Genomic DNA, 18,754 nt, shown 5'->3' on the forward strand with positions numbered 1-18,754 from the left:
ACTTTGAGGGAAACCAGTAAAGGCTTAAGAAGACTCTAGAAAGAAGCCATTAAGTTTGAAGACTTTAAGGGAAACCATTAAAGGCTTAAGAAGACTCTAGAAGGAAGCCATTGAGTTTGAAGACTTTAAGGGAAACCATTAAAGGCTTGAGAAGACTCTAGAAGGAACCCTTTAAGTTTGAAGACTTTAAGGGAAACCATTAAAGGTTTCAAGTGGGTGAGGATAAATAGGATTTTAAATAAATTATTTATTTATTTAAAGTAGTTGTACAACTTGCATTTGTAGGAAAATGCAAGTGGGTGGAGGATAAAGGTGATTTAAATAAATGTTAATTTATTTAAATGTGAGAGATGGGATTTTGGGGGATTTAAATAAATATTCATTTATTTAAATGTGAGAGAAGATTAAATTAAACAAATATGATTTATTATTTTAATTAATGGTCGGAATCTGGTTAAGTGAATTAAATCAAATAAATTAAATAATTTATTTAATTAATAGGAGAAGACGGTTAAGATGAATTAATTAAATATTAGTTTAATTAATTATTGATTGATGGTTAAATAATCAAATAAATACTAAGTATTCATTTAATTAAGTGGACAGATTTATGTGTCTACAACATTTAACCAATTTACCAATGAATTTGCATATAATCCAAAGTGTTATAAAAGTAATAACCACAAGAAAAACATTCACCATAACACAAATATTTATACGTGAAAAACCCAATTGGGAAAAACTACAATGAGATGGAACTCACAAGTTAACTATTTGCAGTATACATAACTAACCGGATAAAGTCTACAAATGCTCTGTTAGGAGAAGATCCTGTTAGAGATCTCAAGCCCTGTTAGGAGCTATACCTAGTTAAAAGTAACCTCAATGGAGGATTTAGATCCAAGTTAATGAATCACCTTGTTAGAGGATTTATACAAAGAAGCTTTTTAGAGCTTACCCAATTAAGGGATTTTATTACTGTAGTGGTTAGAAAACAACAGTTGGAATGATCTAAGAATAGCACCTTTTGTTGGTTTAAATCCTTTTCTGCACATACACTACTATATCATCGACATACTCTGCAATTCCTTCAACAAATCGCCTCTACTTCAACACATATCATAAATTGTATCTTCTATATAAAATATCTCATCACAATGTCTTTTTATAGATATTAGATTTCATGTCAGCTCTTGAACCTTGACACGATTTCCTAGGTTCAATGAATCAAGACAATCTTCCTTAACACGACATAAATCACCGCTATAGTGTCGCTCGATGGTAACACATCACAATCGGTGATAACTCATCACACAAACTGGGAAAACCGGTTAGAACACCGATATCGGTTCAGTGTTGACCACATCAAAAATATTAACTCACGGACCGATTCACTTTGAATTCATACATGGTGATTGTCTCCATGCTCCTCCTTGACTTTATCTGCTATATCTCAAATTTGATAACTCTGGAACTAATCAAAACTGATTAACTTATCTACATATACCGGTTAGACTTCAACTATATATATAATACTGGTTAACAATACAATAACTCAAATATATACCGGTTTATCTTAACTAAGATGACTATGACAGTCAAAACAAATATGCCATCAATGACAACACATGAAGTCATCAAATACAAAAATCATTATCAAGCAACCAGATTCACCTTTCTCAAATGTAGTATAACCCAATCTAGTTGTGTCACCGTTCATCCTTTGTGATTGATTTTGTTCATCAAGCATGGTAGAAATTTTGTTAAACTTGGCAAGTTTTTCATTAGCATCAACAAGTTCCTTTGTAAGATCTTCATTCCTTTTCATAAGAGTCTCTCTACGAGACATTGCCATATCCTGTTTTGCCTTTATTTATCTTTTTCTTCTTTTTCCTCATGCCAATGAGCATATAGGGTACCGATTTTCTGATTTAGCTTGAAGATCTCATATTCTTTCTCTTTGATCTTGTCTTCTACTGACCTCCTTGCTTCAAGTTCTTGACTCATTCTGATGGTTATGGATTATATCTTTCTCCTCAAGTTATCCTTCTCATCATTCAGTTTCTCCAGCTCATCAACCAATGCATCTATGTTTGCTTCATCAGAAGAGCTGCTCTCAGAAACCTCCAACAGTTTTTCAGTTAGCTCTTTTCTCTTAGCAAGAAAATCTTTATACTTGTCACTCAATGTTTCTATGGCTTCCTCAGTTTCTACAAGTCTATTAGACATCTCTATATAACTCATATCCCACATAATAGCCTTAGGGATCTTTCCCAAGTGGTTAAGCCTTAAGGTAATTAGGCTCTGATACCAATTGATAAACTTATAAGGCACTGCGAGGGGGGGTGAATCAATGCAAGCAAAAACAATATGAATTTGATCCCCAACATAAACAACTTAAAACTTAACAAGCATAAGAGGAATATCACCACATAAGCTAATGCCTAATAAAACAAATTCCACATAACACAAGAGATTTATACATGGAAACCCAAAAGGGAAAAACAATAGTGGGAGTTAATACCCACAAGATTCACTATTTGCATAATAGAAATCTTGACCAATTAAGGTCTTACAAATATGCCCTGTTAGGAGAAGACCCGGTTAGGAGTCACCCAGTTAAGGGATTTAATATGATGAGCCCTATTAGGAGCTTTGAACTGTTAGGATCAACCTCACAATAGAATTTAAGACTTTGATATAGAGCTACCCTGTTAGGGGATTTACAAATTAAGGCTTGTTAAGACCTACCCAGTTAGGGGATTTTACTATTTCAAACTGTTAGGAAAACAACACTCAAATGATCTTCATGTAACACCTCTGTGTCTAATAAGATCTACTTCAAATCCTCAAAACTTCAACAACACATCAATATAGAGCTTCACTAATCACCGCACAATCAATTCGCATCCTTCACTAATGATCTCGCACTCTTCATACACACATCGACTTGATACCTCATCACACTTTTTATAAGCATCTCTTAGTCAGCTACAACCTTGGAACAATTTCCTAGGTTGAATGAATCTAGACATTCTTACATTACACGCCTTACCTATGTCAGCCACCGACATAAGAAATTAAAAAACAAGACAAAACATGTGCCACTTTATCGATCATAGTGACTTTATCACTACTGGTTAAGCGTTCTTCCAAATATCCTGCTTTGTATATCAAATCTTGATCATCCTATTGAATCTACTAATGTGGTCATGAATATAACACCATATACCTTGTCTCCATCACTCCTGTAAAAGCACATCATCAACTCTTCATCGATTGGTTGTACTAGTTGCATGAATGCAACTCTGTTCTTGTTTACCAGTTGAGGACCTATATCTTGGTTCACTGGTAAACTGTCTTGTCTACCGGTTAAGCTTTACCAGTTGGCTTACAAGACATATGTGACTATAAAAGAATAGTTACCATCAATGAAAACATAAAACAAGTCATCAATCAACTTTTTACATCAAGACATCATCACCAAGCCAACAAAATAATCTAGCAAGCTACGTTATGCTAATCAATTCACCTCAAGGATAACCAAGGAAAGCATTTTATCAAAGTAAATCTGCTAAAGAAATAGTGCAAAGGATGAACAAGGAAAGAATTGTATCCAAGGAAATCCACTAAAGGAATTTCACGAAGCAAAAGGCATAGTTTTCTAAGTAATCTAAAAAAGTGACTACAAAATTGATCTACGGTGTGTGCATAAAGTGTAATGAAGAGCGGAGTGTATGCCCCCACGTTAAAGCAATTGTGTATGCCTTACTAAGAGAAATTGATTTAAAGTAGAATACATGCATCCAAAAGAAAAACATGTCCCCACTATGATACATATGCCCCCAAACAAGGACAAAATCAAGGGAAACATAGTGTATGACAAGAAAAAGAACACAAGGGATCTACTAACTCTAGGGTCAATATGTGCATATGCTAATTCATGTATATCAAGTATAATTGCATTGAGTTAACCTCATCCATCAACTATGAGCACAATACAAGAAGAGAACATAAGATAAATTAAAAAACAAGTGTCTTTTTGGCTCAACATGGAAGAGACCAAAAAGAGATCTCAACACCTTGCACCGCCCCCAAGTAGACAACACAAAGGAACATTTACAAACAATAGCACATGTACAACATAACATTGGTATGACATATAAAATAATTGAGATACAAATAGAGGAATGTCACAATGGAATCAACCTCTTTATTACCTTGCACCAACATAGTAACAAGGGTCATCTAAAGAGAACCTAACATAACACAAAGACATATCAAGCAGCACATTACAGACAATCAAGCACACAAGCGAGAATCCATGACACAATTGAAGCTAGTCAAGAAAATCATCTGCACCCAAATCTTTTTTAACATCATTTAGGGATGGTGGACAAGATGCAAGAAGATAAATATCAAGAAGGTTATATGGATCTATTACTATCTCCAAACAAGGACTAGTCTCTAATGATGTGTCACTTTATTTTTCACTAGGAGCTAGGGTTAATGCTTTGGAAAATCTTGAAGATAACTCATGATTTATTTACACAACCTGATACATATCATCATTATTTTCATCAACATTGTTATCATCATGAACATTATCATCCATTTCATCATATAGATTAATCACAATAGGATCTTTAATACAAAAAGAACAATCATCATGCTTACACAATTAGATTTTCTTAAGACTTTTTTTCTCCCTTGGGTTGGTCATATTTTGGTTAGTTAGGATCAAAGCATTGGTAGGTGTCTTAGGGAAGAAAATAGTTTGGGAAGAAATTTCACGTGCCTTGGCACAACATCTTTGACAATGGTTGTAGAGTACTGCGGTTTGGCTTGGTTTAGCTTGGAATTTGAGAAAAGTTTATTTTCTTCCTTTGTAGAAGGAGGAATGGAAGGAACCTCACTAGGTTGAGAGATAGAGTATGTGGGATGTTTGTATGATATAGGAGGTGGAATTTAAGCGTATATAGAAGGAATGGAAGGTGTGGGAAGGATTTTGGGTCTAGGATGAGGAGGTGGAGCATCCTTAGATTTGCTTAGATTAGAAATTATTTGATGTTTGTAGTTTTGGTAAGATAAGAAAAAAATGTCATGACAAGGTTGTAATGGTTGAGGTGTTTGAGGCCAAAAGAAGTCAAGATTAAAGTTTCCATGAATTTCTAAGGATTATATAGACTATGATTAATCATGATAATTTCTCCATTATGAGACAACTTCAAATACTTATGGATAGGAGAAGCAATAGCTTTCATGGAAGTAAGCCAAGGAAGTCTTAGTCTTACTTGGAATTGGTCAGAAGTTGGGATAACGACAAAGGTGACATATAGGAACTTCTTGTATGTAAGTCAAGATTGAGAATAAGGTGGAAAACATGACATGAAATGAAGTAATATTGTTGTATGTAGGTGGAGGTTAATAATAAGAATGGGGAACATTATGGTATGTTGGTATGGGAGATGGTTGTTAAACAAATGGAAGATGCACAAAAGGAGGTATGTAAGAATATTGATTAATAGTGTTTCCCCCATTACTAACATGTGTAGGATTAACATTTTGTGTGGAATTAGTCATGATAGAATACGTAAATGTAGGCACACTAGGCAAGGATGTAGGCATAGGAATGGAATAGTTAACTTGGCTAGTGGGTTCAGAGTAACCAAGGACTTTGGCATAACTTTTGATTGGAATGATATTAGTGTTAACAATATGAGCAAGACCACCCAATAAATCCACACCTCTCTTATCACTTTGCACCATTCTTTTTAATCCTTTAATCGAGGGGATTGCCTCAATTTATGAGTATTGTTGACTCATCCATTGTTGAATATTTTCAAATTAATTGTCAATATTCTCAAATTGGTCAATGGTAACCCTATTTAAAGATTCATCCACATCATGGTAATTATGAGGAGAATGAGGATAAATGATGTCAATTGTTGGATTAGAGGAAGCACTGACATTCCATGGAACAGAGGTCTAGGCCTTAGAATAATCAGAGACATGAATGAGTTTCTCATGGCTAAGAAGATATGGAGAGGTTATAACATTGAGGGAGAATGGAAATTGATATGGGACAATAAGTATAAAATACAATTCCCTACCCTTCAAAGTTTACTCAATGCTGAAGATATCCCGATTGGATCTAACATCTGGAAAAATGTTACAAGAACTAGAGATCTAATTGCTAAAGGTGTGAAATGGAAGGTGGGGAAAGGTAATATCATTAAATTATGGGAAGACTCTTGGTTGTTTGACTCTCTATTGAGTGATAGCCCTGATTGGGGCAAATTTCAGAATTAGTGTAAGGAAAAATATGGTACTATGGTGGGTGACTACTGCAATAATGGACAGTGGAAGGAATTATCCCCAGTTGATCCCTCCCTTGGTAATATGAACAAAATTATGAATTCCATGGTGGTGGTGGATGATGATGACCAGCTATAGTGGTGGTGGATGATAATGACCAGCTAATCTAGAAACTTACAGCAAATGGTAGATTTTATGTTGCCTCTCTCTATAATCAACAGTTTTCTAATTTGGAGAGTCCTTGTTGGGCTAAGGCTTGGGTGAAAGGCCTAATTCCCAAAATTAATATTTTTTTCTGGACTGTCCTTCAAAATAAAATTTTGACTATTGATAACCTCAAAATTAGAGGATTTTGTATGCCTAGTGTTTTTTTTCTTTGTATGCAGAATGAGGAAACCATTAACCACTTGTTCCTCCACTGTCCCTTCTTTGCTCACATCTGGGCTAGATGTCTGGATTTCTTCAATATCAGTTGGGTCTTTCTAGAATCTGTCCAAGAGGTTTTTAACTCATGCCATCACCCCTTAAGGAATAAGTCTATAATTATGTTATGGAGATTGGATTTACCTCATAATTGTTGGGGAATATGGAAAGAGAGAAATGAAAGAGTGTTCAGAGATAAGGAATCCAAAGCTCAAATAATTTTTGAGAAAATCAAACGAAATATGGTGGAGAATATCAACATCATGGGTGGAATAGCCAACCCCAAAGATCAGGATGATCATATTATTTTCAAGAATTGGAGATTAAAGGGAAGTGATATCTTTCATGATAATCCTAGAGAAGGTGTGAAATGGGAAATCTCTCCTCATGGATGGATGAAAATCAACTTCGATGGCGCTTCAAAGGGTAACCCTAGCAATGCGAGGTGTGGTGTGGTTTTAAGGGATGAATGGGGAAAATGCAAAACCATTAAATGTATTCCTATTGGGAATCAAACTAATCATGTTGTTGAGGCCGTGGCTGCTTATCATGGGATGGTTCTAGCAAAGGAAGCCAATTGTACCAGAGTATGGTGTGAAGGTGACTCTTTGAATATTATAAACTATTTGAATAAGGTGTTCCCACCCTCTTGGTCTATAAACAATGCTATTAAAGTTGCAAAGAAAATAAGTGAAACCTTTGATATGTGTGTTTTCACACATGTTTACAGGGAAGCTAACTCATGTACTGACTGGGCAGCCAACTTGGCATGCCGAATTGATAAAATCATTACCATTAATGGTGAGAGTTAACTTGTGTGTGAGGCGAAATCCTTGTTTGAACTGGACCGTATCCAAATGAAGCAATGTGGCATCATTAATCATAATTCCTAATACCTTTCCCCATTTTTTTATGAAGGTTTACAGTGGCGGTGTTGAGTATTTATTTAATAGTCATATCATATTAATAGGGCATAAATTTAATAACATTAAAGACAAGGAGAGCGACAAGGACCAAAGGGAGAAAAAAGGTCATGAGAAGAGAACTAGGGCCAACACCAAGAATCAAGGTGATATCCAGAGACGAGAGTTGAGTGAATTGAAGAACTCTACGGACAACATGAAGCAGATGGTGGTTCATACAGAAGATGTTATGAAAAATATTTAGTGTTCTTGGTCTCTATCTTTGTCTTTGTGTTGTCCTTTTGCTATCCTTTTGATGTCTTTGAGCGGCTCTATGTGTTTTGAGTTCCCTTTTTGTTTTGGTTGGGAACTATTTTTTGTTTGGGTGATCAGGCACAATTTTTTTCTGCTTTAATGCTTTTTCTATCTCCTGATATGTAATAAGGTTCAGGTTCCTTTCAAAAACCTATTTTTACTTAATCAAAACATTCCATGGAACAAGTTATCCAACTAAGGCTCCATATCCTTAGTGTTTAAACCTTGGAAAGCCTTAAGTCTAGAACTTATTCTTACTGGGATATTGTACATATGACTAATGGTAACAAAACTCATGCACAAAGGAGGGAAGACTAGATGCAAAAATTAAAAATTATGATTAAACAATGTAATTTATTGTAAAAATAATTGATTAACCAATTAATTAAAAAAAATTGGATTATGATTTTGAATATTATATGTCCCTAAATTTGAACATAACATGTCATAATAATCATATTTAAAAACACAAGTGAAAAATTATGCAACCCATAAGTCAGTTTTAGAATAATAAATTAGGGTTTTTATGAATTTAACCACTAAATTTATGTAATTCAATTGCAAATAAGATCTATGAGTGCAAAAATTAACTTTTAAATGCATACAAATCAAATTTGAGACAAGAAATTAGAAACAAGCATGAAAGAATATGGGTTCACCAAATTGTAATGGGTGGAAAATTAGGAATTAGGGTTTGAGATAATAAAACCACCAAAATAACCAAATACATTGAGAGATGAGTGAACCCAATAGATCTAGCCACAATCTAAATAAGGAAAGGGTTGACATTCTGATTGGATTCACAAGTTGGGGGTAGTAATCCTCTTTCTTAGTTGAATTTGGAAGGTAATTGTGAAATTAGTGCAAAATCATGGGTAATTGAAGTAAATTGTCAAAAATGGTCTACTACATATATTTCATGGAGCCACAAACTAAGATCTGGGCAAAAGCAGATGTTTAGAACCTATTTGTAGAAGTTCAACCTGATTTTTCAAGACCAAGTAGTACATATTTGTCTTGGTCCTCTGAATTTTCCTCTGTTGAAAGCGAAACCTATTCACCATTGTCAACTCTGCTAAAATTATTGAATATAGGTCCTTCACCTATTTCTTGCACATAGAAGGAAAGGGAAAGATGTTAGGGATAGGGGTTTGACTTCGGTCAAACCCCAGTTTAGGAATTAACCTTGAAATTGAAAATATGAATTGAAATGGAAATTGCTACAAAGTTCTTTCCTTGTGAGGAAAAGGCCAAATCTAAAACAAAAATGCTTGTAATTTAAATGTACCTTGATGAAGTTGTGTTTGGTCTTCATGAAAGGGTTTTAGGGTTTCATGTAGAATGCCTTCAAAGAATATTTATCATGGATTCCATCTTGAATGCACAAACTTGACTTCACTTTTGCTCCAATGCTTGATGAATGATTGATTGCTTGCTTACTTGAATTTTCTAGAGTGTAATTGAGATATTAATTTCGGTTCATTAGGATTAGGTTTCAAATGAGAGGGGTAGACCTCCTTTTATACTTAACTACCCAAAATTTAATTAAATTTCCAAAGTAGGCCAACACGTGGTCAATTTTCTTGCTCATTTGAGATGACCATTGTGGGGACCCAAAAATGGGTTCTGATTAGGAGGACTAGGGTTCTCAATACATTGGTCCTAAGAGCTAGGAATCTAGCATGAAGGGGAGATAGTGACGGTGATGAAAATGTGAGAATGATATGTGGTTTGAGCAAAATCGGGACAAACATTGAGCATTGGACGTCAAACCACCAAAGTAAGGTCTAAGTGAGGATAAAATTGTATGTGGATACAATTTACGACACTACATTTAGCTCACACTTTAGTGGGAGTATGAGAATAAGCATACTCGTGGTAAAGTACAAAGTCACATTGCAAAAATTTCACCAAGATATCCAAGAGAGAAGATACACCAAGCCCCTAGGGACTTTAGGATCTTACCACTCTAATATCAAGATAAAAAGGACAAAATGTGAATGGAAAGAAAGAGAGAGAATGATTGCACTAGCCTAATAAGATTTGATTACTATGAGTCATGAAAAAGAAAAAGACCAAACTACAAAGCAAAAGGCTCAGTTTGGAAAGTAACTTGAGTATTGAAAACATGTAATGGTGTGTGCAAAAAGTGTAGCTTTGAGCAGAGTGTATGCCCCCATGTTAAAGTGATTGCATACACCTTATTGGGAGTAATTGATTTAAGTTATCATGCATCCAAAAATATAAGAACATTACCACAATGAGATGCCCCCAAGAAAAGACAAATCAAAGGATAATGGTCACAAAACATATAGGAAAAAACACATAAGGAATCCATTAACTCTGGGGTCAGTATGCTCTTAGGATAAATAATTTGCATCAAGAATATTTGTATTGAATTGACCTCATCTCCCAAAGTTAGTGGAACTACAAACATAATGGAAGAAGAGAACAAGTGTATTTTTGAGTCAAATTGGAAGAGACGAAAAAGAGATCTCAACGCTTTGTATCGTCCCTAAGTAGACAATATAAGAGAACAACATATAGAAGAATTAAGATACAAATAGAGGAATGTCGCAACAAATTCAACCTCGTTATTACCTTGCACAAATAGAGTAACAATGGTCATCCAAAGAGAACATAACATAACACAAAAACATGTTAAGCATCACATCATGGGGGAAGCACATTACAAACAAGAAAATGCCCAAAAGAGAATCCATGACACAAATGAAGCTAGTCAAGTAAATCATCCACCTCCAAATATTGTTGAACATCATTTAGGGATGGTGGAAAAGATACAATACGAGCCACTATGTGCATAGCAGATGGAACTACTGCAAGTTCCAAACAAGGACCATGTTCTAATGATGAGTCACTTAGTTTGTCACAAGGAGCTAGGGTTAATGCTTTTGAAAAATGTGAAGATAATTAATGATTAATTTCAATAAGTTCATACATGTCATCAAAAGTATTAGAATCGATAACATTATCATCATCCATATCATCATCTAGATTAATAAAAGTAGGATATCTAATACAAAAAAAGTTGAACCATCATTTTTCTTAAGCATCTTTAATTTAGGTGATTTGATGTAAACTTTCTCCCTAGGGTTAGGCGAAGGTTGGACAAATGGGACCTAGTCAACATATAGTTTTTTTGGGGGAGATGGTTTGGGAAGCAAGCTCATGAGCCTTATCATGATGTCTTCATTAGCGTTCTCTCACACAATGATTCCTTTTAGTTTTAGTTGAGACTTGTAAAGGTTTAGGATCAATGGACATAGACTTCTTTTATTCCTTTATAGGAGAAGGAATGGAAGAAACCCTAATAGGTTAAGGGAGACTTGATGGTAATACCTATCCTTTGTAGGTAGAAGGAGGTGGGATAGAGGTATATATAGGAGGAATAGAAGGTGTAGGAAGAATACCAGGTCCATTATGAGGAGGAGGGATATACATGGGTGTAGGGTCTCTAGGTTTACTCAAGGACATGATCATCTCATTTCTCCATTTTTGATAGGATAAGGAAAGGATGTTTTTTTGAGGCTTGAGAGGCTCATGTTATTTAGGCCAAATTATCAAGAGAGAAATTACCACACATCTTGCAGTGAGTTGGTAAAAGCTATGATTAATTGTTATGATAGTGCCATTATGAGGGAATTTTAAACATTAATAAATTGTAGAAGGGATAGCTTTCATGGAAGAGAGCCAAGGTCGTCCAAACTTCACACGAAACTAATCCAATGTAGGAATAATATCAAAGGTGACATCTAAGCACTTAGTACCAACCTCAACAAGAAGAGTGATAGAACCAATAGTAGGGCAAGTGAAACCATCATAAACCCTTGCCATAACATCAAATTTATCGTATGTAATTTGATGCAATTGTAGGATATAAAGATAATCTTCAATAATCTCATTCTCCATACACACTAGATCAATGAGCACCCCTCATGAGAGTTTGTCTTTGATCTCATAGTGATATATTGGGCCACCAGGTGCAATAATGGTCTCTCTAGGATCAAAAGTAATACATGTCTTTTGGAGGTGTAGGTTTGTCAACAAGGATCACAAAATTATTAAATTCTAAACCAAGGTCATTAGGAGAAAAATCAAGAGACTCAGACTCAACAACATTGGTAGAATGAGAAGACAATGGATTGGTAAAGATTTGGAGGTTTTTATTTTTTTGTCATTGACACCAACTATAGATATAGTATTGTTGTTATCGTGTTTTCAGATTTAGGTTTAAAATCTAAAAAAATAGGATAACCCCCACAATTTTTGTCTAAATTGTGACCTATATAATCTAAGTATGTCAATAGAGATGGATTTTATCTAAATTCCCTCTCCCGACTTGGTCCTTAAGTCATTTTTGTTTTAAGTCTTTTCTTTGAAAGTTTTTATCTTTCATTTTTTAGCTAGTTTTATTTCACTTAATTATTTTTGGTGTCAAATTGGGTCTTAAACTTGATTATGCACTTGTGTAGTTAGTTTTGGTTTAAATCGGGCCTATAGACCCAAAATGCACTAGCTATGTAAATTGAGTCTATGGATCGATTTACATCATTTATTTCCCATTCTTCTCATTTAATGTGTTTGAGTCCGATTTAAAATTGAACTCTTTATCCTTTTAATTATCTTTCCTTTCAGTGTTAATGTCTTCATTTGTGCCCTAATCTATTTTGCAATCTCTGAGGCAAAACGTTACCTTCACCATCGATCTTTCGAGGTATTTTTGTGTTTTGTATGTTCTTCTCTTGTTTTTGGATTTTCTTTAAAGTTTACATTTAGGGTTCTTTAAAATGCATTTTTCTTTGTTTTGAATCCAGATGCTAAGTTATCTTTTGTTTTGAAACTCACATGGATATGGTGTCATTCGGGTCTAAAGACCCAAATGACACCGTTACCTTAGCAATGCCAAGTAATGTAACATAAACAATGCCCAAACAGTGTTGTTCAAATTCATAGATCCAAACTACACCAAACAAAGGGTGACATTCAAGTCTATGAACCCAAACAACACCATCACCATGACTTTCCCATGGTGTAAGTCAAGTTCATAGACCCAACCTACACCGCCACATTATTATATCATATGTCATGTAATTAAGGCCTATGAACCCAACTTATATGTGTTGGAATTATGGATGAATTGATTATGTTGCATTGATGTTTTGTCATTGATGTCAACACTAGCTGTTATGGTTGGTTACCAGTAGACAGGTTTTGGTTACCAGTAGAAGATCTAGTGTTACCGGCAGAAGAGACTATATGTTGGACACTTCCAACATGTTTGGATCAATGGAGTATGTTTGATTTTATGTGTTACATGTTCCTGGAGCATGTTTTGGTCAGTTGGTATTGACTTGGTAATCGGATGCTATCATACACTCTTGTAATCCCATACTGACATTGGTTTAAGGTTTAACCGATAGAGCTTTCATTGAGAAATCTTGACAGGATGCATAAGTGGTGTTGGTGCGACTTCTAGATGTATTTCAAGATGCTAAAGATGTTCTTTGATCATGCTTCAACTGCTTGAAGACATTGCTTTGGCGTGGTGGACCCAGAATATGTCTGGTGCCTATCTAGGTTATGGACCAGTATCATGATAACGTGTTCTCTACACGTTATAGGGATGTTTCGGGATGTTCTATGGATTGGATATTGTTGTTTTGGTCTTGAGCCGACATGGCATATCATTGTAATATGAATTTATGTAATGATCTTATTGTAATATCTTTTAGGTGGCCGACCTAATTGGTTTAGGCCTCAGCGTTGGTATAAAATGATGTAAGATCTCATTGTAGATCATGGTATGGAATGGGGATTATGTGTCGTGGTCTTGGAATTCAATATCATATGCGAAGGAGATTTGTTCGATCATAGGTGATCGAATTGGAATTAAGGAAGAGGTCAAAGGCCTCCGGTATTGAGCTTAACTAGGATTGTAATCAGACATGGTAGATGTTATCTCTGACAGTTCACTCTATTGGATTGTTGTCCATTTATCTTGAGATGGTTATTACCTCTTTGTAGTTAGTGAGACTCTTTTTAAATGAGCAGTACGCTCTAGGCAGTGTGCCTTTCTGCATGTGCAGACCCCTCATTGTATCATATACTTTCTGCAGAAGTATCATTTGACTGTGGGTAGGATTCCCACCATGGGTTTTCCCTTTCCAGTTTTTCCACGTACAAATCATGGTGTTATGTGGTATGGTTGCATTTTGTTGATTACCTGTTTTATTGTTAAGTTTAATTGCTTACCTGTATTTATTTCTGCCTTACCAGTACGTAATCTGGTTTAAGGTTATTAAGTGGACTAAATGATATAATCTGTTAACAACTGATTCACCCCCCATCTCAGTTGTTCACCGGTTATCCTAAAAACATGATTTGTTCTTTTCTTAGGTGTATGTTGGGTCCATAGACCCAACTTGCACTAAATTTTGATTTACCCTCTCAAGGTGTAAATCCAATCTGTAGACCCGATTTGCATCTCACTTATAAGAAAAATACCCTAGGTGAAAAATGGGCCTAGGACCCGATTGACTCCTACACTTAGAATTTATAAGTATAGAAAACATAAGTGACAATTTTCACTTAGAATTTTTCTAAGTATGAAAAGGAAATTTTTACTCTTGAAGGACCTTTGAAGTCATCTTGTACAAGGCCTTTTAAGTCTTCTTGTTCCAATGAAGATGTTTTTCTCACGAGGATGTTTTGGCTAACTTGGGATATTTTTCTGAAATATGTTGCAGTCACAGTCTCTACTAGATGACTTCACCTTCTCTGAGTCAGAAAAAGATGAAGTACAAAAAGCAAGATCCCCATCCTACCTCTCCACCATCCTCGGTGGCATCCAACATTAAGAATATCAGGGATACAGAGATTGGTCTTATAAACTTGTAAGAGTTTATCAAAAGGGTTGAAAATCCTCCTAACTACTATTTGATGGAACCCACTATCAATAGTAGTATACATTCAGTCACATCTTTCCCCATATCAATTCAAAATCCTTAGTTTGTGCTTACAATGGCCAATTCTTTTGATCCAATGAGTAGAAGTGTCAAAGATGTTGATGGGAATAAGGTGTTGATTTTGGATGAAGATTTCTTTGATAGATTATTTAAATGTTTAGATAGAGATTCTTTTGCCAACAAATTTATATAGAGTTAGCTGAAGTTTATTATGAGAAAAATTATGACAAGCATAGGAGGAACATTAATGATAATTTGTTAAAAAATCCTAGACCAACCATTGCCAGGTGGCCCAAGACTATTCACCGAAGTGATTTCAAACAATAAGTGAAAGACCTAATCACTCTTCTTAGCAAGGTAAAGGGTTCTCCAACCTCAGATACATACTATGAATGGATGTATTAGTACATTCATGTCAGGAGGAAAAATAACAAAAGAATATTTTAGGGGAGGAAAATAAGTGGTGCACTTTGTGATCAACTTACCAAGGTTCCTACCACTTTGAATTTTTACATGAATTCATACTCGGTATATGTTGTAGCAACTATGTGTAATTTTCTAGGTTTATCTACAGATGGTGATAAAAGATCTATTCATGTTTGGAAGTACTATCCTCAACTAACTTTGAAGTAGAGTCAATATCATTTTAGAAGAATCAATGATGTCTTCTTTGGGCACCTTTTCTATTTGTTTGACAAGAGTCTATAAAATAAAAGAGTTTCAAATCAAGCTTGGGAAATGGTTAATAAGTATGGATGCCTGTTCCTTCAATTTCCCACCTTCACTTACCTAAGAGTTGGTTTTTTTAATGACCAACCATTCATGCTTCCTAGTTATCCATTTGACAAGATTGTTTTGATAGAATTGGAATGACAAATGGTAGATGTTCATGAGAAACAATCAGGATCACATAGACCAAGATACATGTTATCTTTGGCTATGAAGACAAAAATAATGATGTAGAGATCCAAGCTTCTCTCTAAAAGTATGATGAATTTATAAAGAAAGATGGAGATGATAATACACAAGGTGAAGCTACAACAACTTAGTCAGTTTTATGCATTCTTAGTCTAGTGTCATTTTGTAATCTCAATCGACACTTCTAGTGTCATTTTTCATATGTAGTTTTGCATTTAGGAGTGCATAAGTCCTAAGTCAAATAGAACTCTTTTTGTGACTTAGTCTTAAATTAGTTGCAACTTTCCTATATTTTTTCAGTGTACCTCACCTATATATCAGGGTGCTCTTTGTAATTAGTATATTTTATTTTATGCAACAAAAATCTACCAAAGTGAAAAGCAAAGTGAGACTTTGTGTTCAAATTATGATTTTGCAAGCTCAATCAAAACAAGAAGAAGACAAATTTTGACTTTCAAACATTGTTTTGAAATCATCTTTGTTTATGATATAGATGTTCTTATTTCATTTATGTTATATATTCTTGAGAGATTGAGTTGAGTGGTGTAAATTCTATGATATAGAAGAGTTGTTCAGTTTTGCTAAGTAAACTTTGTGTTACTTTGAGAATTTGAAAGTAAGAATTGTGTGTGGATAATACGTTAAAGACTTTGAGCTTTACTTTATTATCATTAGAGAAAGTTTATTAATTATATGCAAGTAGCAACATAAAGACTCCACTTTATTTGTTATTTCAAAAAATATTGGTTCAAAAAGAGTTATTTGTAAAAAGGTTCATAGGATTGTGGTAAGGTGAAGACTTTGAGCTTCATTACTATTTTGTTGTCCTGAGGAGGTGATGGAAGACTTTGTGCTTTCATATAAACTTTGCTTCTTTCATCTATTTCTTTTGTTAATATACTTTTGAGTTATTTCACAAGTTACTATTGCTCATGATTGTAACTTCTTTTCTAAAAAGAGAGAGAATAGATTTATTTTGAAAAAAAAAGAATGAAATGATGTAACCAAAGTCTAGTTTAGGATCCATAATTAGATTTTGTTGTAGAATAGTAATAGTAAGTAAAGGGGGGGTCTTCCCTTATATTTAGGAGAGATTTATCTCACACACTGTGCTTGAAATCAGAATTTTGTAAACCTCCCCGAGTTTACAAAATTTTCAGCAAGCAATTGTTATTAATGAATTCCTGAAATTTATTTTGCAACTTGTAACACTTCTTAGTATCATGGCTAGGTTGACAGTGATATTGACAAAAATCTTTAGGATCATGGTAATGTGGCAATGGTTGGAAGTTTCAATTAGTTTGATGGCAGAAAGTTGCAACATATTATCATTCATTAACCTCAACACTATACCATGCAAAGATTTAGAAAGAGGAGTTAATTCATTTCTAAAGTATTTAGATAAAGGGGCCACACTTGATGTTGTTGCTGCCACTTGAGTGTTGATGTTGTCATTGAGATTGATGAAACTTTTGTTAGGTTTGAACTTCACAAATGATTGTCAAGCAGTCTCATTCTTATCAACCAGAGCCATTGAAGAGATTGATTTGAATTGACTCACTTGAAGCTAATAATTATGAAGAACAGAACGGTTGCATAAAGGAATACTTAAACTAATAAAATAGAATATTATCTCCAATGTCTTTTTGTAAATTAGCAATGAAAATTCTTTGAACATCGTGATCAGACACTTGATAAGCAATTTGAGAATACAAATTTGTATATCTACCAATAAAATCAGTCAGTTTTTCTTTAACTCCTTGCTTACAATGAATCAAATCAATAAAAGTAATCTTAGGACCAATGTTATTTTGAAATTGTTGGATGAAAGAATTAGCCAATTGTTTAATTGAAGTAATTAAATAAGGAGATAAAGAACAATACCATTGTAAAGATTTATCCCTAAAGGTTCTAGTAAACAATTTAGCCATAAGTCTTTGGTCATGAGAAAAATCACTACATAAAGTTTGAAATATCTTCACCTAATTCAAGGGGTCACCTTTTCCATTATAAAACTCCAATTGAGGGACTTCAATATGTTTATGGGGGACTACATAGACAATGTCATCGGATAGTGGGCTCGCTAAATCAAATGTGGGAACATTGAAAGTTTAGATTGAGCTATAGAAACTAATTGATGTTGTGAGGATGTAATTGTTTCAGCTAGGTTATTGATGGTTGCTTTGGTGCATGGATCAAAATTAGACATGTTAGATTGTGATGGAGTAATATTGTTGTATGTAGGTGGAGGTTGAGAATAAGGAGGGGGAATATGTAAGAATATTGATTAATAGGATTCCCCCATGTCTAACATGTGTAGGATTGACATTTTGTGTGGAAGTAGTCATGATAGAAGATGTAAATGTAGGCACACTAAGAAAAGATGTAGGCATAGGAATGGAATGGTTAACTTGACTAGTGTCTTGAGTGTAACCAACAACTTCGGCACAACTTTTGATTGGCATGATGTCATTGTCAGCAATATGAGCAAGACCACATAAAAAATTCACACTTATCTTATCACTTTGCACCATTCTTTTTATTCCTTTAATCAATGGGATTGCCTCACTTTTTGAGTATTGTTGATTCATCCATTGTTGAATATTTTCAAATTCATCATCAATATTCTCTAATTGGTCAATGGTAACCCTAGTTAGTGATTCATCCATATCATGAGAATTATTTGGAGAATAGGGATAAATGATGTCATTTGTTGGATTAGAGGAAGGACTAACATTCTCATGGAACAAGTTATCCAAATGAGGCTCCATATCCTTAGTGTTTAAACCTTGGGAAGTCTTTGTTAGATTCAGGGATCACTGAGAGGGGGGTTGAATAAGTGATCTACCAGATTGTAAATTCACAAACTTCTCTTTATCCATCGATTAGCAA

Source organism: Cryptomeria japonica, chromosome 4 (genome assembly GCF_030272615.1).
Source record: "Cryptomeria japonica chromosome 4, Sugi_1.0, whole genome shotgun sequence".
NCBI classification, from domain to species: Eukaryota; Viridiplantae; Streptophyta; class Pinopsida; order Cupressales; family Cupressaceae; genus Cryptomeria; species Cryptomeria japonica.